Source organism: Molothrus aeneus, chromosome 6 (genome assembly GCF_037042795.1).
Source record: "Molothrus aeneus isolate 106 chromosome 6, BPBGC_Maene_1.0, whole genome shotgun sequence".
NCBI lineage: Eukaryota > Metazoa > Chordata > Aves > Passeriformes > Icteridae > Molothrus > Molothrus aeneus.
The window spans coordinates 55,528,746-55,553,821 of NC_089651.1; the positions used below are offsets into that span (position 1 = coordinate 55,528,746).

General features: G+C 44.9%; 1 long non-coding RNA gene across 1 annotated transcript in view; it reads right to left on the reverse strand.

The window, feature by feature from the left end:
- Nucleotides 1-284: 284 nt before the first annotated feature.
- LOC136558361 (uncharacterized) overlaps nucleotides 285-25,076 on the reverse strand; it is a 34,769-nt gene continuing 9,977 nt past the window's right edge. Inside the window, exons 2-3 of the long non-coding RNA XR_010783863.1 lie at nucleotides 656-711; nucleotides 285-425 (exon numbers count right to left, since the gene is read on the reverse strand). This is a non-coding gene — a long non-coding RNA (uncharacterized lncRNA). The remainder of the gene's footprint in view (nucleotides 426-655; nucleotides 712-25,076) is intronic.

The window sequence follows — 25,076 nt, forward strand, 5'->3', positions numbered from 1 at the left end:
CTTCTCCCCTCTTCAGGTTCAAATAACAAAAGTAACACAAAATCCTTCTTCCCTTGCAGAATTTTGACCTTGAAGAGGCAGAAGTAACTCTACCAAGTCTGTGGTATTTCACTTTTGCCTGTGCAGGTAATGGCAGGTAAAAAGTTCCCAGTCAATACAAAATTAGTTAACAACACAAAACCCCACTTGGATACAACAGCAAAATTCACTTTCTGTGAAGACCCATTCTACCTGTATCTGCACAATCCTGGAGTAGCAGAACTGAATCTTACACAGCCTCAAGCTCAGTGTTATGAAGGCTGAGTGTCCTCAGGATGCAGCAAGGGACAGAGGAGAAGCATCCACCTTGTCTCAATCACTCGTATTTTATTGTTATCAAAGATTAAAAGGCCTGGAGCATCCACTTTTTCCTGTAAGTCTGACCACTGGGGGAAAAAACACACAGAAAACAAACAAACATTTATTTAATCCATAACTTGTCTTTTAGGAAAAGATTTGAAAGTTTCTGGTGATGGCAAATCCACCAGCCCCTTGGAGACTGGAAGTGGGGTTAATCCCTTTTTGGGGGAAAGAGGCTCATTTTGCCTATTTGGAGCAGGAAGGAAAGAGGTCAGCCCAGGGGAAGTAGGGAGGATAATTATTTGTTAAAACTTACAGTTCCTCCTCTCTCTCAGTATGTCCCAGATATCAAGGATGTAAAACTTTATAGTTCTAAAAAAAAAAAGAAACAAGAAAGAGCATCAACAGCTTTAATGCCAAACCTAGTTTCCTTTTTATAACCAATCACAAGAAAGAACATCAACAGCTTTAATGCCAAACCTAGTTTCCTTTTTATAACCAATCACTGAAACTGAAAATATTTTTAAATACAGAATAAAAAAGGAACATCTCCAGCTAAGAAGTCAAAAAGTCATTCACCCACCTTGGTTTTCATTAGTTGATGCACTTTAACTCATTTCAACCATTCCCTGCACCCCTTTCTCCTGTTAAGCCCCCTGCCACTCATTTTCAGCTGGCACCACGCTGTTTCCTGCAGGCTCTGCAGTAACACTCCGTGGTGCAGGGTGTGTGATGCTCCCTGATCCACCTCCAGCAGGCTGGGAGCGAGCTGAGCTCTGGAGTGCAGGGCTCAGAGCTGCTGCCTCTGGCCACAGAGCACCTCCTGCAACCCCTTCTGGAAAACACAGGAGACACCACTGGGCAGGGCAGGGCAGGGCAGCCAGGACACTACAGACATCGTTGGTACCAATTTTAGGTGAGGAAATTAAAAAGATATAGGAGAAAACAGGCTGGACTCATGCCATCCAGTTTAGAGGTAAGCCACAAATCATCTGTCACTAATGCAGGTGATGTGAGGCCATGTGTCAGGTGCCCTTCCCAGCACCTGCCCGTGCTTCCACCTCACTTCTCAAAGCAGTCACGTGTGTAAATGTGGATAAAAAGGGCAGTTTGTCTTTAATGGGGAATTCTTCAAGTCAATATATTGCTTAACTGGCAAATAACACAGAGCCTTGGACAGAGGTGAAATGTGGAGCTCATCTCTCTATTACAGGAGCCTGGCAGCAGCATTCAGCACCAGCTGGAAATTGTGCAGGGTCTTATCAGGCCAGGCTGTCAGGAGGCAGTGGCAATAATCTAATCTTGATGTGAGAAATGCATGGGTAACCAATTCAAGGTCAGGAGAGCCACAGACCATAGATATTTGTTAAAAGATAAGGGAGCCTCTGGAATAACTTTTAAGATCTTGATTTGCTGAGGTAGGAAAAGTATCTAAAAAAAAAAAAAATAAAATCTGCTTTGCAGCAAGGAAAAGCGCAGGTAGCCATGATGGACAAAGAGCACTTCACCTCAGACAGAGCTGCCTTTCAGCACTGCTTCAGTCAGTGATCCATCTGCATCATTTGTAAGGAGCAGTAATGGGCTGCCAATATTTTAATAAGAAGCTGCCACAGAATTCCCTCTCAGCTGTGATAAATCTGCAGGCTCGAGGGAAGGGTTGTTTGTGGAAGGAAGAGGCAAGAAATTAGAAATCTATCTATTTGTCTTCCCTTTCCCACTGAAATGTGCACTTCAGCAAGCCCAGCCCAGCAAAGGGGACACTGATACCCTGCGATACAGCACTCCACCCCCCCTGTGAGCTGGAAAGGCACGAGCTCCCTCCAGAAGCTATTTAGAGTCATCAGCACACAGTGTTCCGGTGATAATGAGCCCTGTCCTGCAGCAGGGCTCCCCCAGTTACAGGGGTTTAAGCAGGAGGCAGCTGATGCCTGTGTGGCTGAGAGGGACAGAGCTAACCTGCATCCCTGAGCCCAGCTGCACTGCCAGCCCCCAGGAGACCAAAGCAGAAAATGACAGGGGCTAGAGAGACCAAGAATGTACAGGCAAGTGGAAGGAAAGGTAAGCAGGATGTCAATCAGAAATGCAGGATTCAATGTCCTGAGCAACCTGGACTGGTGCAAGGTGTCCCTCCCCACAGCAGTGAGGTTGGAATTAAATCTTTAAGGTCCCTTCCAAACACTCCACGATTCTGTGGTTTCAGGACACTAATTGTTTGCTGGCACACCCTGCGCTATCACTGCTCATCTGGGGTTTTTTCCATACAGAAATCCCATGTCTCACAAAAATGAGCACACAACCACAAAACCATCTCTGAGTTTAGAGTATAGATGTGCATCAGACCTTCAGGGCTTTGGGTCACCCCACTAGCAGCACCCTAAAACAATACCCTTGGCTTACCATCTGCTTTTGAGTAAGTGGTTTGCATAGTGGGCAAGACTTCCTTGGGTTGGAATTAAAGGTCACAATTATCTATGCCAAGGAAGACAGGGACAGAGTGGAAGAAGTCAGAGCATCCATCCCAACCCAGATATCTGGAACAGAAAGTAAAAGCAATTCTTGGCAGCTGGCTAAATTAAGAGGGACAAAATGGGCCTCAAACAGACAATTAGTCAGTACTTTGCTGCTGCTGCTGACTGTCCCTGGTTGCAATGTATTACCACTATCTGCTATTATTATTATTATTATTAAGCTTCTGCAGTCAGATGCATACTAATATTTTATTTCTGAGGGACAATCAACTACTATAATGACAGTGCACAACCCTGTAAAATGCACCACTGATCAAGCTCACCAGCTGACACGCAGCAGTTAGCTAATGGCTTTTTTATTTCTTCTTTCTTTTCCCTCTTTTAAAGGGATGATTGTTGGCATTTCAAGCTTTTCTTCCCAAACATTCAGTAAAAATGCAGGTATATAGAACGAGTCAGTGTTTGTTGAGAAATTTGTTTCTGAACACGATTCAAGACCTTTTTTTTAACCAAGTCATCCTATTTTCCCTGCTTCAAGTTTTTAGTCTAACACAAGAAGTCAGGTCATTCCACTTCTTTTAATTCTTTTACTTAGGTAAAAAAAAATATCTATAGAGGATGTTTTTCTTTCTAGCCATAGTAATGAAACACATTTGCTGGCTTCACACCAAGGATTGTAAACAGGTATCTGTCCTTGTTTAATTTCACAGTAAATAAGGGCTTCTGTACATTCTTACAGCTGAAGTAGTTAAAAGTAGATTTATTTCTATCTCTAGTTCTTATGGCTTGGTTTATACCCATAGAAAACTATGTTGGACTGCTACAAGGTAATCAGATCCCTGGTGGAAAAGCAAGAAGGGTCACAGAATACATATTGTTAAGTAAAAATGAAATAAAAAAAACTACCTAGAGAGAAGTGAAAATGCATTAACTTTGTCCCCTGTCCTCAACTCTCTGAGAGCCATGGGGATTCAGAGTTTATAGAGACTACCTTTCTTCAGCAAATGGTAGAAAAATTGAATTAGATGTATTTGCATGACGATGCTATTGAGTGGAAGGAGAGGAATGGGCAGAATATGGGAACAGCAACGAGCTCCCCTCTCTTTTTTTGTGGCAGAACAGAGAAAAGGCTGCTAGAAAAGGCCAGCATGATCTGGTCCAAGGTCTATGGCCAGCATGGGGCAGGCATGATGATTTTTATGATTCACATTCTACAGCTGCAGTGCTCCACGTACTTCTAGCAAAGGTAATGATGCTTTATTAGTTTCCACAAAGTCCCTTTCCACTCTGTGGTCAGTTCTGTTCTGTAACTTCCATTTTTCCATTATTTCCTCCTTTCCATTTAGTTTGTAATTGCCGTTTTCCCCCTCCAAAGCCCCTGCCAGTCAACCATCATATTGGTGATTGGGGCTGAAGTGGCTCTGAATGAGCTCTAATGACAGACTGGGGCCCTGCTGCGCTCAGCAGCCTGCAGGCAGGGGAGGAAAGAGTCCTTTGCTGCAGCCTTGCAGTCCCAGCCCCTCCAGCCTATAATGCTTTGTCTTCTGACTCTTCAAACCTTATTTAACAGCATCCAGACAAGGCATTGCTAAGGGCTGTGTAGCCCCCATGGGTACACACTCCTCAGGAGACCCACAGGTAGGGGACACCTCCAAACCAGTAACCACGTAGCCTCGCTTCATTCACAGCTCTCTTCATCCCTACTTCTCTGATGATGCATTCACCTCCCACAGGCTGGCTTTTCCATGAAACAACCTCTCCTCTGGAGTCTCCCAGCACTACTTTTTCTGTGCTGGGGCCTGTTTTATAACAGGCTCCTTGTTCTCCTGGCACTGTCCTGCACCTCAGGATTGCTTCCTGCCACTGCTGGCCAAACCCACTGCCTTAAAGGAATCTGGAGCTCCCCTGGATGCCTGGCTGCACCTCAGTGCTTCTGGGCATGGACAGCACAATCCAGGGCTTTATCCTCCCCAGCCCAGAGCTGGATGCATGGGACTTTGTGTGTGTGGAGCTGAGTTTACTCGCTCCAGTCCCTAAAGTAAACGTGGCTGTGCAGCAGCACACTGGAAGAGAGGAGAACACCCCACAGACATTGGGTGTGAGGCTCCAGTGATGAAGGCCCCCTGTGTTTTCATCACATCATAGGAACACAAAATCCTAGAATGGTTTGGGCCGGAAAGGACCTTAAAAAGCATCTGTTTCCAACCCCCCCACTAGATGAAGTTGCCACCCACTGGATCAAGTTGCTCAGGGCCCCATCCAACTTGGCCTTGAACACTTTCTTCCTGATATCTATCCCAAACCTCTTCTAGTTTAAAGCCATTCCCACTTTTCCTATCACTCTGTGCCCATGGGCACAACAATTTAAACAGCCAGATAAGAAATGACAGAAAGCCTCTTCCCAACAGCATAATGATATTCTGTTGGATATCATCATATCAACAGGAAGCTTATCAATCCTGAGGCAGGACAGGAGAGATGGTGACCAAAGGTGACAGGGCCTAATGGCTTCTGAGGCTGAGAGCCAGTGCTGAAGACTCCAGCTCTGTGTATCAATTTCCAGTCACTAACATTAAACCACAGTGACCACAAAGATAAGTGCCCACACAGGAGCTAAATTAAATAGGATCAAGAAGGGCAACATGGATACAGGGAGATAATCAATAAGCTGTGCTACCAACACAGATGGGACAGACTGGTCAATATTTTATGAAACAGTTACTTCAAAATGAAAAGGACTTTGGTTTTCTCAGTGTTCAGGAGCTTTCTGATTAAATTCTGGAACTCTAATACCTTTATCTCTTTCTGAATAACGTGGTTTTTCCCTATTGTCCTTATATTGGCCCATATCAAGGTTAGCAGATACTAAAAATTTTCAACACTATTTTTAAAGGATAATTTTCAGCATTCTCCATTTCACCACTCTCTATGCAGTGATTTTTTGTAGAGCACAACCCAAAGAAGTCTGTAAATACCAGTAACAGCCACATATACCAACAGCACACTTTTGGGAAGGTATAGATCACCCAACATTATCAAGCTAGGGAAGAAAGCACAAAAACATGTTTTCCAAAGGAAAAGATAACTAAGCCTTATATTGGAATCTATATTATGGGAATTTATATAAAACATTCCTAAAGGTAAAACTAATTACAGTCTGGAATAAATTTTTGCTGATGTTTGTATTGAAAACTGTACATTCAGATATGATGGAGAGCAAAAAAAATAGGGGTGTTCCTTAGTCCAAAACCAAGTAATTTAGTTCTAATTACATAAACAATAAAATCAGGAGAAGCCTTCCAAAGGCTTCAATATGTCTCTGGGCAAAACTCTGGAAGCTAAATAACAGTGGCAGAGCTTCAGGCTGACCAAGATCAAGGATTCACTGAGAACATTAAGTCCAGCAGAGACCCCAACATCTTATCAAAGAAACAAACTGACAGGAAAATAGATCTTTCAAAAGTCATGAGATTAATGGATTCCCAGAAGGCTGTAGGTGTCTTGTAAAGCAGGCAAAATCACCTGGTTAAGTTCAGCTAATTCTGACCTAAAAAATTCAGGATGGAAATGAGAATTATCTAGAAGACAAGGCCAAAGTGGAAAAGAAAAGCATAATTCCAATCAGAACTGTTCATAACTTAGAATTTTTCTCCTACTGAAAAGCCCAACATTTCACAGTTTTTATTCAGAGTATAAATGAAAATTTGACATCTTAGTTCCCTGTAGGAAATAAAATATTCTAGCTATTTTTTTTATGAAACATATTTTTCATAATTTTTTTCTCCAAATCAGATGAAAAAGTTTGTTGCACTGACTCCCAAAGATCCTCCAAACAGCCAGAAAACTGAGAGAGAACAAAATTGCCCACTGCTATCAAGACATCTCTCACTGTCACAGCTGGGATGGCCACAATACACAGAGTATCATCATACAACTTCAGAAAGCTTCAAACCATACAGAAAAACACCAAAACACTTCAGAAGGCTTCAAGCATCTGCTCTTCTTGTTCTTTAGCCCAACCATTTATCCCCCTCATGTTGATGCATTGCACCTGTGTGCCCTCTGTTCCCTTGGGTGGTTGCTCAGTGCCCTTGGGCACTCCATGGCTCATTGCTGTCACTGCTGCTCACCTGCTGCTCACAGCTGCACCCACTGGGGATGAGGCTGGGCACAGCCCCACTCCCAATCACCACAAACTGTGTAACCTACATCCCACCATGAAACTAGAGAGTCTTTCTTTCAGCCCCGCAGTCAGGCCTGCAGCCTCTGGCCCCAGTGCAGCTCTGCACACTGGTGCTGTTGATATTGACTGCTCTGGGTGAGTCCCTCTAGGTGCACGAGAAGCCCCTGCCCAAGACAACTTCACCTCTGTTTCAGTCAAGTCCACTGAAACATGGAAAGGGCAGGAGGTTCATCACAGACTTTAGTGCTGAGGAGCAAAGTGGGAGCAGTCCTGGCCAAAGGTCTGGGCTTGGAGCCAGCACACACGACGACGGACAGACACACAGCCACAGCCTTCTATTGCTGGCCAAGCAAGGAGCAGCTGCAGATGCTGCACTAAAGAAAGCTCGTGCTCCCCGCAGCTGTTTGCAGAGAAAGCACTCTCAGGACAGCCACAGCCCACATGAAAGAACCTAAATGTCCTTCAGCTGCAGAGGAGAGAGAGTCCAGAGCGAATCGCCCTTGTGTCGTCACAGCTCCAAACTGGTGGGTCCTGACCTTCTGTTACAGGGTGCAGATGGTCCTCTGGAGATGTCAGTGGAGAGAAGGGACTGCTGAGAAGGTGGCAAACATTGTCTTTCCAGTGTTCTGCCCTCCAAACTCTGTAGTCCATGCCTTGCCCCCAACATTCACTCCATGCCTCTCTCATGAGATGAGGGTACCTGGTTCCCAGGTATTTCTTGCCTCACTGCTCTCTGAAGGGAGATATGTACATCATCAGCTGCCAAAGCACTGGGTTGGTCTTCTCCTTGTTCTCCCAAAAGGTGAGCTTCCAGCTTTTCCAGGGCCTGGCAGTAACGTGCTCCCCACTCTTCCAGGAGCTGTGCCATTACATGGTGGTGGTTGTTGGCCAGTGCTACCTTTAGCAAGAAGGGCCTGAAAGACATGAGCCAGCTCTGATCTAGCTTGACAGAACCCACACCAGAACCTCCAAACTACCTTCAGCTTATTTCTGAAGATGAATGTTTATCAGGACAAACACTGTATTTTCAGGAAAATCTGGTCACTTAGAGTAAAAGCAGAGGCCCTGTAGCAGATGAAGTAAAAGCTCACAAGCCTTTCCAGCACCATTAATACCAATTTAACAGGCTGGCTTCTTTTAAAGACAGTAATAGCAAATTCCCTCCCACCTCTCTAACTAAAAATTATTGTTTGAAACAAATGGTGCATTTGAAATCTCTTTTGATTTTAGAATCCCACACATCTTTACACACAGTGTTAGGATGCCCTAAAGTGTTAAATACTTCCCCACCATCCTCTTCCTTGCAGAAATATCTTCCCTGTATTCTTCCCTCCTCCTCCTTTGACATTAATGACTATAATTGACATTATTGTGCTGGCCTAGAACTCAGGCTGTCTTGTGCTAGGTCTTATCTTTGCCACAGATTTTTGTATGATTTTTTTGTATGAAAAGTCATTTCATATCCATGCATTGGCTTCCACGTGGATGGATGTAAGAAGTTTTATTTTGTCTAATCCTTCCCCTCTTTGGCACAGAAGATGCACAGTGCTTAAGAGAATGGGGCCCCACTCTAGGTTATCACCAATGGCCATTCCTGCCAAATAAACCCTGCTGTGCACCTTCCCCACAAGCACTGCCAAAAAGCCAACACAAAACCAAGTGAGCCATAACTTGAGCCTTCTGGAGGGAGAGACAAGGATGATTTTAGGACTCAGTTTCAAAGGGTTTTTCTCTTATAAAAGAGCTCCACGCTGAGTACTAGAAGACCTAATCATAAGATCCTCCAACAGATCACTGCTACAATCAGTTAAAAAACAGCACCTAAAGTAGTAAAATAGCCAAATGCTGCTGAATATCAGTTGGAACTCAGTGTCCAATTCCCTTCCTGCTGCTCTGAAAGGCTGGGGTGGAAGAACAGCTGAGAGCTCTTAGAGTTTCCATTATCCCTGCTCTCCATTGCCCCTTTTTTGTGTATACTGGGCCCTTGTCAGTGATATCCATTTAACAGCACTCTCCTCAGCAAAGGCCAATAGCTGCACCTAAAATAAATTGCTCTACTAATCAGCACAAGCTGAAGTTAAAGGGCTGAGTGGCTCTGTGAATATCAAGAGTGGCATTCCATCTGTGGGATGCCATCTGTGGCTTAGGCTCAACCAGAGTGCCTATGTTTAATTAATGTGGCTGTAATTTGCTCAGATCTTAATAGATCATGGACAATTCCACTTAATCACAACACAAAATTTGGCATATTTGAGCCATCCCACATGATATTCTGTGGGAAGAGCTGATGTGATGCAGAGTTTGAACTAACTCTTACCCTTCATGGAAGTTTGGGTCATTGCAGAGGTCAGGGATGTGTAAAGCAGCACAGGAAATCTGAGATTGCTGTTGCCTGTCCTGTACCTGACCTGTAAATAAACAGAGGATTGATGTGTCTAACTTGGCCAGTGCCTTCACACTTAAAAAAAGCAGAGGTCTCTCACTTGAAACGTGAGAGCAAAGCCTGAAAGTGAGGAAGAGCTGCCAAAGGCCAGGAGCAAAGAGAACTCAGGGATAAACTCATTCCTTCTGGAGTGGCAAGTACAAGGTGAGAGTGGTGCTTGCAGCAGGGAAGAGGAGACGCCAGGCTGAGGGAGATGGATGTGACAGAACAGAGGATACAGAGAGGATCAAAAGCAGCATGAGGATGTATGGGATACAGTGAGAAGAAAGGAAATATATTCTTGCCCAGTACTTTTTTCATCAAGCATCTTCCTATACCTAAATTATTTTCTTGATTATGTGTGTGGTGAGACAGTGGAACAGGTTGCTCAGGAGAAGTTGTGTATGCCACATCCCTAGAAGTGTGAATTGCAGCAAATGGTTGCATTTCACCCTCTTAATCAGTAATGAAAAGGTGCCTATTTATAGGAGTACTGAAAGTTTGATTTCCTTAAAGAAGTTTAATGAAAGCTGAGGAAGTGCAGAAGAAAAGTGTAGGGGGTGGTCAGATCAGAACAGTCTGTGAGGGCCTTTATTTTGTGGCATGAAACCCATGATGAGAAAATCAGAAATTGCTGGCCAGCATTTAACCAATTTCTGACACAGAGAAAGGTCTCATTTGATTTCAGGGTCACCCAGCCCTGATTTCCCCAGGGAAAACCCCAAAGCACCCTGGTTTGTGCACAAACAGGAGGGTCTGCTGAAAAGCATAACAGGCTCCAAATCCACAGGTATTACCTCTCCTCTGCTGACATATCAGAAGCCCTAAACAGCCAAAGTCAAGTATAAAGAAGAAATAAAGAAATTGCCATTTCCCTCCAGAGGCTGCATCCAAAGCAGAGATGGTGACTGAATGCATCTTTCCAGAGGTCTACACCTGAACTATTGGGAGATCTTCCCTCAGTTTTTCATTTAAAACAAATTCAGGAAAAAGCCCACCCCATCTCAAATTGCCAGGATGCCACTGCAGTAAGAATGCTTGACAGAGAAATGCAACAACCAATGCAACTGAAGGCTGCCTTCAAAGACCTGAATATCTTCATGTGATACAAAGATTTCTTTTCATCCAGCTGAGAAGACTCCAACACGAGGAGAGCTAGTGATACATAAGCTCTGCCAGAAAATAAGCACTGAATAGTCCTTTGCTGCTGCTGTTTTACAAAAATAACACCTACCAGCAACACGGGAGATCTGCCATCACTTGAAGTCCAAATTCTTTCCTGAAGTGCTATTTCTGAGGTGTTTTCTCAAGTGCTGGTGTCTGTACCATTGGTGGGAAGTGATGCAGCACAGAAGAGGGAGGGAGTCACTGAAAGCTGTGCCAGCTGCTGACCATGGCATCCTCAGCCTCACAGACTCATCAGCTCTATGTCACCAGAGGCAGAGCACAATGCAGGTTTGTAAGCAGCTCTGGAGGGCAGGGAGGCACTCAGAACACACCTCCAACTCTGCCTTCCTCAGACTACATTAAATTATTCTCTCTGGCCCCTCTAGCATGTGCCCACAGATCACCCTGTACTGTCAGCACAAGTGCTTCCCAGCAGCAGTAAATCCATCAGTTCTGCCCATGCCATGGCTGAGCTCCAGCCACTCCAGCTTGCTACGGCTGTTGGATTTGACACTTTCTCAGTGCTCCTTTTCACCACTCTTCCTGGGATTTGGAGATGTTTCCCATTACTCTGAATGTGTGCCTTTCTAAATGGCAATAACACCCAGATACAGGGACAGTTTTATAACACTGCTGTTGTTTGCAGTTGTTGTTTCCAATTTGAGTCACTTAAAGCCTAATTCTTATAAAGTACTCCATGAGCATGGCTCTGCACTGCACTGAGTGTAATGCAGAGCTTATCTCCCTTGCTATACCTGGCACTTCACACAGATGCCACTGACTTTCAGTGCCTAATATTCCTGTTTTCAGCAGGTGACAGCTTGTGCTGCTCTAGTGGTGCTTCACCAAACTACAACCAGGCCAGAAACCCATTCTGTAAACCTCCTTAGCAGATCATTCACAGGACTGGCATTGGTCCTTTCCACTCCACTGAATTACAGATAATTGAAATTAGTGGCAATATGCACTCACTGCAAACTGCTTAAATTTATGCCATGAAATTCTGGATCACTGTCAGAGCTAATATGACTATTGGAAGTAGATGTGACAGGACTCATCTCAGACTTTGCTGATCTTCTAGTAGGACAGTGTTATGATCTGCAGCACATTCAGCTTAGTGTGTCACTTTTTGTGGTGCATCACTTTGAACATCCCTTTTCTTTCTCAGTCTCCTTTCCCAGAGAGTTCTGGATATCTGTGTGCTTTATGTATTTCATTTTAAGCTTGATAACTCTCTTTGCTTGTAAAATGCCAATTTTCACTGTTTAATGCTTTCCAGTTTATTTTGGCCCCATGCCTCAGTGAGGATACAGTGAGGGTCTCAAAGACCTAATCCTTCTGCTAAAACAGTCAAGTCCCAGATCAGTACCAGATCTGCCACAAACTCCAGATCTCCAATTTCTGTGCTTCATTTTTGCCCTCCTGAGTTACAGGGAAAAGACAAAAAACTAACAAACTAAAACCCAAAACCAAACAAACAAACAAACAAAAAAACCCAGCATAACTAGTGAAAACATCAAATGCTTGAGAAAAAGCTGTTATCAAAATCAGGTCACCTTCTGCCACATTCCTGCTTGCTGGCACTTGTACCTTGCAAATACACAGTGAAATGGCTTTTATCTCCCAAATAACCTCTATAAAATGTTTAGCTCTAGCAGGACTTTTGGTTGTTTTGGTTTTTTGCTTAGTGCGATTTCTTGTCCCCTGGGTGGTTTCTTTTCCACCCCTGAACCCACAGGTTGTTCAGAACCACTCAGAGCAGAGGTGTTTGAGGCCATTCTGTTTGAACTGTTTCATCTCAAAGATCAGATCCCTGTGGCTCTGACCCTTCTGTGCATCAACATATGCCATAGAGGAGAGCAGTTTGGACAAAAAATGGATGGAAAAAACTTGAACACTAAACACAGATAAATGTAGAGGGGGAATGGAAAAATACAAGTGTTTAACAACAGAATTGTAATTTCCTAATGAAACAATCAGCAGAACAAAGAGCTTCTCTCCCAGCACAGGGAGAGGCAAATGGAGAGGGAGAGCCTTGGGGTGCCAGAGATAAGAAAATCACATCTGTTGGACTCTCCTGATGGTGTTGGCCACCAGCCCTTAATGATCCCTAGCAAAGCTGTGTACATGTCACTAACCCAGTGTCCAAGCTTTACCAGCTGGAACAGTGGGCAGCAAAGTTCAAAATGAGCCAATTTTATCCCAGAACATCAACACTAAATTGTTCATGCCCAGCCATCAAAAGGATTTCAGCCTAAACAGATGGAGTTTAAAGATTTAACAAATGGTCAGTAAAACACAGTAGGGTTGCTGGAGTTTCTGCTCCTGGACACAAAGCCCTGGTGGTAGCTGTGCCCATGCATGAATTTGCCATGAAGGCAGGGGGGTTTTCCCCTTCCCCCAGGCTCACCACTTGCTGTGAACACAAAGGGGAGCTGCAGGGTACAAGTCAAAGGGGCCACAGGGAATTACATATCTGCAGCACCCACGTCACACTGCCTGTAAGGAGAACATCCCAAAGACAGAGGGCTCAGGGGCACACAGCAAAGCTGACAAACCTGCCAGCCTGGCAGTGCCCATGGCAATGAAAGGGACACCACGGGTAGAGAAAAGGTTAAAAACACAGCAGACCAAGGGATGAGTTGGAAGGGATGCAGAGAGGGAAAGCAGAGATGTAAAGGCAAACCAGGACCCCAGATGATGTCGCATTTACAGCAGCCAGGCAGCACCACTCCCACCCCTTTAGCAGCTGGAGCATCGGTCAGCTGAACTCTAATGGAGCCAATTTGCTGCTGGAAATAATGACTAAATTACTCCCATTTGACCACTGAAGAGGCTGAAGTCTAAGCAGATGAACATCAGGAGGTAACTGTTAGTGTCACCAAAACTGCAGGAAAAACAAAAACCCTCCAACAACATTTTTTAAAGTTAGAGAGCCAAGGCATTGCTTTATTATCTGGGCCAGGATATACCACAGAAATAATCTCATCCATATATAACCTGGGTATGCAGAGAGAATCATTCCATGACACATGACTTTTACTAGATTTTTCAGATCTTTTATACAGTCAACACTCATAGAAACTAATTGGGTCAGTGTTTGTTGGTCCCAAGTTGTGTAGTTCTTAGTATTTGGTCCCCTATTAGATCTGGATTTCTTTGCTTCTGATGTTAGTTGGATCTTCATTCCTTGATTTTCTTATCAGTCACTTCCAGAGGAGATGTGTCCAACTCTGCCAGTAGCAGAGTCTGGGCTAGATGTTCATAGATGGCCACTGGTGTCCCTTTGTCTTTTGGGCTGCTCCCAGTCTGTTGATGTGTTGAATTCATCAGACCCCACCTGGTGGAACAAGGCTCTGGAAAGAAACTTAAAATTCTTTTTCCCCGGGGCAAAGGCAAACAAAACCCCTTGACTAAAGTTATACAAAAATTTTTAAGCAGGTGTGTTTTCCAACATTAGGAGCAGGCTGATGTATTGTGAGGGTTTCTTTGCCTGCAAAGGGAATCCCCAGCACCCTTCAGCAGCACCAAACTTCTCTTCCTGCAGAGCCCTTCTTCAAGCTAAAGTTTCTATCTCAGTTCCTGCCAAGCTCCAAGGAAAGACAGCTGGGCCAAAATGCCAGCTGACAAATGAAAGGGTTTATTTGAGGAATAAACAAGGACAAGCCCTGCAGCAGCAGCAGCGCTTCCAACCCTGCCCTGGCCCACCCCCTGTTGACAGTGGGGGGAGAGGATCAGTCACTACAGAGGAGTGGGAGAGGGCTGTGTATTTATCATTTCTGCTCAGGCAATGGCAGTCACAATCTTTGCTCTCACCCCTGGTGGGTGAAGCTGCTGAGGGTACAGCAGCTCCTGGGGAGTTTCTAGACCAGTGGCACAGCAGCCCTGTAAGAACTCGTGTGTCAGAAGATGTGTTCAATACAGCACTGCTGGAAGGTCTGAACAGCATGGGAGAACCAATTTGTTTCATGAGAGACCCCTACAAAATCCTGGTCCAGATGGATTCAGTTCAGCCATTTCACCTGGCTGCCTCTGCCCATTGCAGGGTGAAGGCAGGAGCCCAAAATGGAAACTAATGAAAAGGGCAGATGAATTCCCAAGTGCTCTAAAATAAGCAGAAGTTTTGCCAAGAGGCAGATCCAGAAAACCACTTAGGCACCAAAGCCCTCAGTATTTCCCTTGCAGGCTCTGACAGCAGGTGGGAGACATCTCCTGGCTAAGCCCCAGGGGCTGACCTGCCTCAGGCCCCACAGCCTGCTCTCACCAAATGCTGAATGGCAACAGAGGCCAAGCTCTTCTTATTTAGATGCTGCAATGCCTGGCTTTTACAAGCTCTTTTTTTATATTTTTTTAGGGGTCTTCTTTGAATCTTTTCCCAAGAGACATCAAGGTGTTTATTTCCTTATCCTATATAGGCAATTATTCTGTTACTGCTCCCAGGATAAAACAAAGAGTGAGGCCCTGGCTATACAAGCCTTGTGTGACAAGCCCTGGGAGACCTGTCAAAAGAGAAATGAGACTGAAAGAGATGGTTGCCCACCCCACATACCCCTCCCCACCTCACTTCAGTACCAGTTGATGATTCATATGCTGCCTGTCACTCAGTGGGAAAGATATTGCAACACTCCATCAGCATCACCCAGCCCTGATCCACACAGACACCCCTCAGAGAGGCAAGCTTCAGAGTTAAAAGCAGCAGCACTCACAAGGGAGGGAGCCAAGATATTCCACAGTGAGCCTGCACCACCTGAAGATGTCTGAGTATACTCCTGTGGGTATACAGCAGTTCAATAACAGGTCCCAGTCTGTGAATCCACTTGTCTCCCTTGTTCCTGTCATCTCTTCCACTCCATCTTCCCCATGCAACTGCCTGAGTGAAGGATCCCTGAACCCCCCTATCAGTGACCAGCTTTGGTACTTTGCCATTTCAAGAGAGAGTGTTCATTTGATTTCTTACAGGAGCTCAGTAGCCCTAGGCCTCCCTAGTGATTTGGCAGGTTTGAACTGTTTTGAAAGGAGCCAGAAGAGAGTTGCAGCAATTCCCCACTCCTGAAGATGATGAGGAGCAAATCCTTGCACCTTGCAATAGCCAGGGCTGTGCACACAGAAATGGCTCTGGTACAGATTGCATTCACTGGGAGCCTCTCAGCTGCTTGGACCTGCTCCTTCAAATTAACAAAGCTCAACCTGGAGAAGGAAGGGATCTCTCAGACCTTACACGCTCTTAATGCAGTTGCATTTCCAAAGCACACTGCAGCTGGCAGCTGAAATGCTCCCTCCAGGCTCCAGGGCTCCCAGTCACCCACCAGGAGCCAGGAGCAGAGCCCCAGCAGGAGACAGTGACAGTGACAGTGACCTCACCACAGTGCTGCCCTGCCATAGCAGCAGAGATGCCCCAAGCACTGGGGCTGCAGCATCATCACTGGCTCAGAGGCTCAGCCCCAGGACCAGGGGCCACCATTGCTCAGAGGGGACTTCTCAGCCCAGCATTCAGATCTGCCTTCATCATCTTTTGGCACGGGCCTGATGTGTGAGTCATGCCTTTAAACTGATTAGAGATACAGATTAGGTGCTCTGCACATTATTCATGGCAGAGCTGCAGGTAGTGCATGAGCAGAGCTGGTTTTGGTCATCTTCCTAACTGGAATGATCTTTGCCTGCTCATGGCCCAGCCTCCTGCCCTGCAGCATTAGTATGCAGGTCCCAGTGACACCAGGGTGAGTCACCAAGAGTAACACATCACAGTGCAACCCAAGCTTTAATAAACAGGGCTCTGGATTTTTAACTTTATCTCTATTTCCATTATAAAAGCTTTCTGTTATTATCTGTGCACGTAGTTGTACTTGTCAAACCAGAATATTCACAGGGATATTTTTAATTCCCAATCACTCAATAACTTATAAGGAATGCAGAGCAGGCACGAAAGCCAGGACACCTGGGGTCCTGTGTCTTGGAGCACAAGCACAGCAATGTAACTCCAAGTGAATGCACTGCATATCTGCCCAGGAAGATTTTCCAGCCTGCTTCAGACTTATCCTTGCTGAGATTAAACCCTCCCAGCACCGGGCAGCTCTGCACTTGCACTGCACAAGGCTCAGTGGTACTTGGCACCACATTTGGGTAACTGGCATTCCCCAAATTCATCTGTCAGATCAGACCCAAAGAAGGAGGAACAGCATCTTCTCAAAGAGAAAAAAAAAAAAAATCCATCCGAGCTTTGTAGGAAAGTTGCCTTGAAGACATCTGCTTGTATTCCCCAAGGGCTGTGCCACCTTTCTGACTGAGCAACAGCCACAGCATCCCAGAGTCCAGACCCTGCTGCAATCTGTGCTGTGACACTGCTCCCAGGGTAACAGCCCCTAAAGCAGGGACTCTCTGCAGTCTCCTCACGTCTCCAGCTGTTCATTCAGTGTAGCCTGGCTCACCTTGGCATGGAGACAGACAAAAATCAATACCTGACCTATCTTTCTATGTCTCTGACATATTTCTCTTCAAGACTTCTCTCATATTTGTTTACCTCCAATGAACTAATGTTTTCCAGATTTTCTAATCAATATCAGCCAGGACTTGAAAAAGGTGCTGAGCAAGATTATTTAAAAATGATCCAAATGAATCAATGAAGACAGCTAGACTACAAAGTTATTACTGTCATTGTATTGGAGAGACAGTGGGGGATGCTGGGCCAGGCTGGTGGTTTTGGGAGTTTGTTGTGTGACTGTGCAACAAAAGTCCTCAGGGCTGGGTTTTAGTGATACCTCCATAAATTCCTAATGCTCACAGTCATGGGATAGATAAGATAGGCAGTGGAGATCCATGAGAAAAGATTCACATTTAGAGCTGATTTGAAAATTGGTTTCAGGAAGTGCTGGAAGAATGAAAGGGTGAAGGGACTGGAGGGGCTGATGCTGGATATGTTCCAGAAACCCAGAGAGAGGAGAAATGAGGAAGAGAAGAAATGAGGACAGGAGGACATGGACAATTCAGGGTGAAATCCAGTCTAGAGAGGGTCAGAGGGCCCAGAGTGGAGTCAGGTCCCAAGGGGCATCTGCACCCGGTCCCTCAAATTAGACAATTAGACTAATTGCCTCCCGACAACAAGCTGTGACAGGAGGCTGCAGCTGTGCCCCTGGAACCTTGGCAGCCTGGTCCTGCCCCTGCTTTAGCCTTGGAGAGGTGCAGGCTGCCCTTCAGGGAACAGCACGGTGCCACAAGGGCAGGGGGCTCCTGACAGTGCCACCAGGCTGGAAAGTTCCAGGGCTCCTGCAGGTCCCACAGGTGCTGCAGGGCAGAGGAGAGAGAGTTTCTGCACTGCCAGAGGGTGTAATCACCTCTGTAATGCCACAGGAGTCCACTCAGAGGGAGCAGGGTACATTCAAACCATTTCACTACCTTTGAGAACTAAGGGCCTTTGCATTGTTTTCAAGGAGAGTTCTTTCCACAGGGTGAAAGGGAACACCCCAAGGACAGAAGGAGCTGCAGACTGGCCAAGGCCTGCTCCAACCCACAAAGCTGAGATGCAGAGATCCACAGATAAGGCTCAGGGCATGCTCTGACATCCTGGCACCATGTGGAGCCTGTGCTGCTGCCTGCTGCCGCAAACAGTTTCCCTGCCAGCTTTGTCCCTGCCCCCTTCTAGCCTCTGCCCCAGCCCTACTCCTTCTGCCATAATCCCACATTTGTGCCCAACTCTGAAACTCTGCCTTTGCACTGTGTTTTTTCCGCTCTGCAGTCGAAATTTCTGCAGCTTAACCTCAAGAGGGTGAATGTCCCAAAGAAGCAGAGAGGCACTGCTCTGCCTGCTAAACCCAGCCTGAGTCACCCCACAGCATCCCTGACACTGCACACAGCTCACATCCCCCAGATGTCTCACCCTAGGTGTCACAAACATTTCCTTCTGTCTCCTCCATCAAGCAGAGGCAAGTTCTGACTCTGTGACTCATTAAGGACTCTGTCTAATTATGTCTGGGATTGGTTTTCTGTCTGGACTTCAAAATTTCCAGAGGCAGGACCCCTGGAGATCGGACCCAAAGCTCTCTCTGACTGCACTGGATGTCCTCTTCCCTTGCAAAAGGTGAGCAGTAAGGATATCTCACTTTTTGGATGATGAAGGCCTCTGGCAACAGCACATAATCCTTTCAGGCATCCTAAATCTGGGGAGCTACAACTACACGAGGAAGTGAGCACTTCAGGCTCAGGCTTCTCTCTCCAGCAAATCCCGGTTCAAGTTCTGAGAAATCCAGGCTTAGGGAAGCGATTTAGGAATGAGCTGCCCCTCAAGGGCACATGCAGGGAGAGGCTGGGTAGATCAGGAGTGAATTCAGAGACAAGGTAAGTGCAGGGACTGCCTGTAGGGAACAGCCCCTGCAGCAAGGGTTCCCGAACAATACTGGGATTTACATTCGAAGAGAAATAGCTGATTGCCTCCGACGGCCTTTTTGACATTCATGGGGTGCTGGCAATCAAGAGATCAGGATGTGAGAGCAAACCATGGCACTGGTTTGTTGGACAATGCAGATAAAACCTCTGGGAGTAGGGTGACTTGTGGAAAATGCTGTTGCTTCTTAGAAAAGAGAGGGAGTGGAGGACCTGGCTTCTCCTTTGGCAAGACATCTATAAAAGGATAGAAATAGACCGTGACCATCCCCCCTGCCTTGGCCAAAGTCGTGCCCTGACCAGACTGACCCACAAGAAAGAGCAATTTCTATATTTCCTTCTGCTGTACCAATGGGAAAGTCCTTCACCTTTTTTGGATTCAGCTTGGGCATCTGCACAAGGCACTGTGACACACTGACAAGACATTCCTAAAGAGTCTTTTTATGTCCCTACTAATTACCTATATTTTTAATTGCAGAGGGGAAGTTTTGAAAGCCACACAAAGAGCAAAATCTAAAAGCAGATTAGTGAGGTGAAAGAGAAATGCCCTGAAAGTATAGATTCAGGTAGCAGTAAAAAGACTTTTTGTCATTGCTTAGAGGCATACACTAAAAGTATATTTTCAGTGCCTGGCTGCCACAAATAACTGTACTACAATTAGATGTGTGTATTATAAAATTGTGTGGGTGTGGTAATTATCACCCTTTGCAGCAGAATATATTTATACAGATCCTAAATTACAGCAGAAAGAAACATCATTTGCAAAGGTTTAAAAAAAAAAAGTGTTGAGAGGGAGGATTAAACTTTCCATTTTATTTTTGGGAAGTATTCTATGAAAAAGTAGAGTGCACCACATGTTGTGTTGGGCTAGGAATGGGTAACTGTGCAGTCAGAGGGAGGGGCAGCCTGTGCAGGTCTCAGTTCATCACAGGAGTGTCTAAGTGTGCTTGTGTGTGTGCACACACCAGGAGGACCATTACAGAGGTGCTCTGCTGCTGCTCTCTGCCTAAAATTCTCCTTGCAGCAAACTGTGTGTGATGTGAAAATCCAGACCTCTCATGGGTGCACAGCAGCCCATGCCTGCATACCCAGGATGAGGGTCAGGCCTTGTGTGTGCAGCAGAATCTCACCTTTTGGTAGGAGTGCACCTGCAAATGCCCCTTCAGCACGTGGAAAGGTCACAGGTGCAGCTGTGGAGAGCAGCTGGATCCTAAGCCCACAGGATATTTTCTGCAAGAATCTTCCTTTTTCAGTTCTAACTTTTCAGTTCTAACCTTGCATTTGGTTTTCAAATGCAAAACATCCTTGATCCTCTAATCTACTCACTACCTAGCCTGAGATTGTTTTCTTATGCTGTAGTTCTTGCAGCAGACACAGATGAATCCATCACAGCTTCCACCTTTGCCTCTACTGTGATTTTATGGGAGATTCTTTTTATCCCAAAAGTGTTTCTATTACACGTGGATCCATCACATTTATCTCTTATGTAAGACTGCTTAAGCACTTTCTTGCAACCTCTTAGCATCTGCCCAAAGCCACTACAGCTCATTGCAATGAGATGGAGCTTGACTGGGAGCTTTTCATTATTTGGAATCCAATATTCCCAGCTTGCATATTATATTTGCAGAAGCCTTGTGAAGCTTTATAAAAATTCTGTCACATATATTCTATTTTGATAGGGCTATTTTCATTGTGTTTCCAACTCTATTATTTAAAAATTGTCTAACTCTGTCTCCCAAATACCATTTTCAGGCAATTTCTTCTCCTAATTTGATGAGCATCTCCTCTGTCTCTCTCTCACTTTTTACATAGCTCTGTTCAAATTTTCTAAGAGGTCAACTTAGAGGGCAGAACATGTTTTTTATAACTGGTGTATTCTGGGTTTTCCTGGCTGTTTAAACGAAATCAATATATTATCCTTCAGTGCTGTTGTATTGATTCTCCATCTGTTGAAGGCTGTAGCCTGATTTGGTCACAATATTGTTTGTGTGAGCTGGGGGCCAGAGGTCAGCAAGGTCATGACTCCACCACAATAGCACAGTCTTGGTGTGCCTCATTTCCTCCCTCAGCCATCAGCTTCTCAAAGGCCTGGCAGGCTGGGCTGATGAAACAGAGTTGGGCTGGTAAAACAGAGTTTTCTGCAAATTCAGGATGGAGCAAGACAAATCATTGGCTGCTCTTTGTGCTGATGCCACACAGCAGGATGGTGGAAGTTTTTTAGGGCATCCTTGAAGTAATTCCCAAAGTTACTGCCCTCTGCTGCTACAGGAGCTCCCTCAAGGAGTGCTTTTATAGGATCCCCACAGCAAAGAACCAGAGGACACAGTCTCAGACTACATCAGGGAAGGTATAGGTTGGATATTAGGGAGAAATTTTTCCCCAAAAGAATAATAAAGTACTGGAATGCTCTTCCCAGGGGGGTGGTAGAATCACCATCTCTGGATGTGTTTAAAAATGTCTGGACATGGCACTTGGTGCTATAGTCTGGTTGAGGTGTTAGGGCACAGGTTGGACCTGATGATCTTAGAGGTCTCTTCCAACCTCATTATTCTGTGATTCTGTGATTCTGTGAAAGCTGTAGTAGAAGGATCCAGAGCAGTGCACATCTGTGACAGCCCCACCAGCAGCAGAAGCCACTGCTGCACCAGTGCCTCTCTCAGAGGCTGCAAGGAGGCTTACAAGACCTGCAGGGGTGTTTGTGCTCTCAGCCTTCCTCGGGCTACAGGTCCCGTGTGACACAGGACAGACCTGGCTGAGGAGGTTCCAGGTGAGGTGTGTGGGCTGCAGGTACCATCTAGAACAGTAAATCTGTGTTTCCAGCCACATTTCTGAACAGAAATTTGTCAAGGCAGCTTTTCCAGCGTGCTTAGGAAAGATTTTCTTCCCTACCCTCAATTAACACCTGGTTTCTTACAGTGACACTGATCAGCAGGAGCCAGACCAACACTGTCCACACAGCTCTGGTCAGATCCAGCAAGTCTATGGACTTTTTTTGTTAGATATGTATTGGAAGAAGCAGTAGTGCTGTGAAACGAGTGTGAATGCTGTAGACACAAGGAAGGAAAGGAAACCAAACAATATCATCAGCCCATTCAGCTTGCACAAGAACAGCTATAGCAATAAAGTCTGGGCCCACAAACTGGTGCTGCAGTGAAGCATCACTTCCAAATCTATCAGAGAAGTTGCACTGTTGATCACACTTGAATGAACAGGCAGACAAATATCCCAACATGGAAACACCAGGGACTCCTGAGCCCAATGGAAAGGGCCAGCACTAGAGTCAGGCATCTGAGTTTGCTCACCAGCCATGGCATATCCTTTAAATCAGTGAACAGAGAGCCAGCAGGCCGGCAGAAACAGATAAACAGAATTTCAACTGGAAAATGTTAATGGCACTACCACTCATTCGAATTTTACAGTCAATGACAATTTTTCCCCTAAAAACTTCTTTTTAAAAAGTATTTGGGAAAAAAAAATAGAAGCTGTAGATCCTGATAGGAAGTCTAGTTCCCTTTTCTTTTTTTTTCCTGTTCATTCATCTACAGTGCCATGTCCTCAAATGTGTTGTATTTCCCATAAAGCATCAAAGCTCTGGGAGAGGATTTGTGAGTAGATTCAAGTATTGAAAAGGAGGGGGCACATCTGAGAAGCACAGAAGGACAGAGATTCAAGAAATACCTAAAACTCAAGCAAAGAACCACTGCCCTACTTTGGTCCCTTGACTGAACAGTTTAATAAAACCCACAATTTTCTCCAAATTGTCTACACAAAAACCACCTAGATACCTTCAAGGATTTAAGGTCAGAAGTTCATCCAGTCTGGATGAAGACTCACAGAAAGGGGCCCCAGGTGGAGCAGCACAGCACACAGCACTCTGCCTCTAGAGCCTTTTGGGAATCATGGAATCATTAAGGTTGGAAAACACCTTGAATATCACCAAGTTATGAGGCTGGGTGTCTCCCTACAGAGCAAAGGAGATTATTGCTGTGCTCACCATGCCAGAGCCCTGCTCCACATCCAGTCTGGTGGCAGTGCAGTTGGGTCCCTGCCTCTAGGTTTCCTGAGTTATTTCAAGACCAATGAAGATATATTTTCCTTTGTGAGATGATACTGATTTATAAGATATTCTTCTGGAATGTATTTACTTTTTTTAGTGAAGATGTTTTCCTTTGTGATGTAACACAGATTTATAACATATTCTTCTGGAATATATTTACCTTTTTCTTCCAGGAGGAAAAAAAAAAAGCTAACAGTAATATTGATACGCTCTACAAACAACTGTGGCAAAAATTAAAAAAAAAAAAACAACAACAACAAACAAAATACAAACAAAACTTGAAAAGTTGTAGAAGTTTCATCTCAGAAGTTTTCCCTTTTTTGCTCAAACTTGAGGTTTGATGAAAGGCAGAAATTAAAAACCACTTCAGAAGAGAACAAGACCATTCAGCCAAAACCCTTGAGATTTTTCATTGAAGATTTCAGGACTCTTATTATCATTGTTTCTATGTTGATGAAAAATCAAGCAAGAATGCTTTCCCCAGTGGGTTTTAAAAATTAAAATTAGAAGTTCCTTCTTCTTTTATTGCCTTTTTTTTTTCTCCTATGAGCCCTTCTCACCCAGGTTTACTATTTTTATATTGAGTCCCAGCTGCTAACTAAGCCTTGGCTTAGTGCTCTTACTGCAATGATGAGGCATTTCCATTTCTGATTTCTAGCATATGTTGCACTTAATATAACACTGCCCTTGTGCACCAGTTACCCTGGAATAATGGCTGTACCAGCAATAGAACAGGGGTACAGTCCCTCGAGAGCAGCCAGGGCATGAAACCTGTGCCAATATGCAGATGTCACACAGTTAATAGAACAGTGATACATCCTTGAACTATACAGAGAGGTATTTTTGTAATGTATACAGAAATATGTTTGATACTGCAATGAAGGCTTCTTTTTTTAGATTTCTCTTAAATGAACTTGGAAAAAAATATCTGCAAAAGAGCCAAGAGATAATGACAAAAACCTGAACAATTAATTCTGGGGATGAGGCATCCACAGCCTGAGCTGATTATTTTTTGTTTCTTAGGTCTGTAGCCTGGACTAGATGATTGCAAAGACCAAGCTCTTGTGCAGGATTTATGGGACTTGATCCTTTTCAAAGAGGAAGAGACATTATACTGCAAGATCTGCCTTTTGCAAGGTTTTTTACAACTTCTCCTTCGGGAAACCAGAGCAGAAACTCTGAAAAGAGAAAACAAGCAATGGATTTGAAACCACTATTGGACACAACTGGCAAAGATTATTTGCTGATGGCTGGTACTTTGTATGATGCTATGAGCAGTGTCACAGGAGGTTTTTGAGGCTGCCCTGTGCAAGATGCTGAGCCTCCTTCCCTTCTGGAGATAACAGTGGAGGCCACACCAGTCCCACCAGTGACCTGGCTGGGCTCTGCACCAGCCAGGCTTTGTGACTCAGATCCATTTTTGCTTTATTCTAGGAAAGATTTAGCTGAGCAAACATCTTCAGGACCACAAGGTGAAGTTTTCAGCTGCAGCTGAAGCAGAGCATCTCCTTGCCCTGGGACTCAGCCCAGGCAGCCTTTGGGAAGATGCAAACTGGAATTTCTGGGTGGTTTGGCTAAATCTGCACACCAGACCTAGCACAACTTAAAGCCCAGCTTTTGGCTGGTGTAGAAGCCTTTGAGACCAGTGCTTACCTCCCATCCACACAGAGCAGCAGAGGCAAGCACAGGGCTGGGAGCACTTGCAGAAGGAGCAGCTTTCCCTGCTGCAGGAGTAATTGTTTCTGCTTCCAACTAAGTCAGAAGTCAAAAAGAAATTCTATCCAGGAGATAAACAGTGCATTACATAAGACTTAATAAAAAGTAAATTGTCATCAGATTTATTGCAGTTAGAAAAAGGCTCTTCTGTCTGTTGGCATAAAATGAGTACTAGTTTTTAAGAGGCTAGTGAGAATGAATGAAACAGTATATTTGGAGTTCCATGTCCTAAGGCTTTCTGTGCAGGGACCTGTCAAGCTTTTGGAGCAGAAATGTTTGAAAATATTTTTTGAAAAGTCATAAAATTGTATAAGATATAACTCAGGAGCATCAGGTCTTGATCAATTTTGC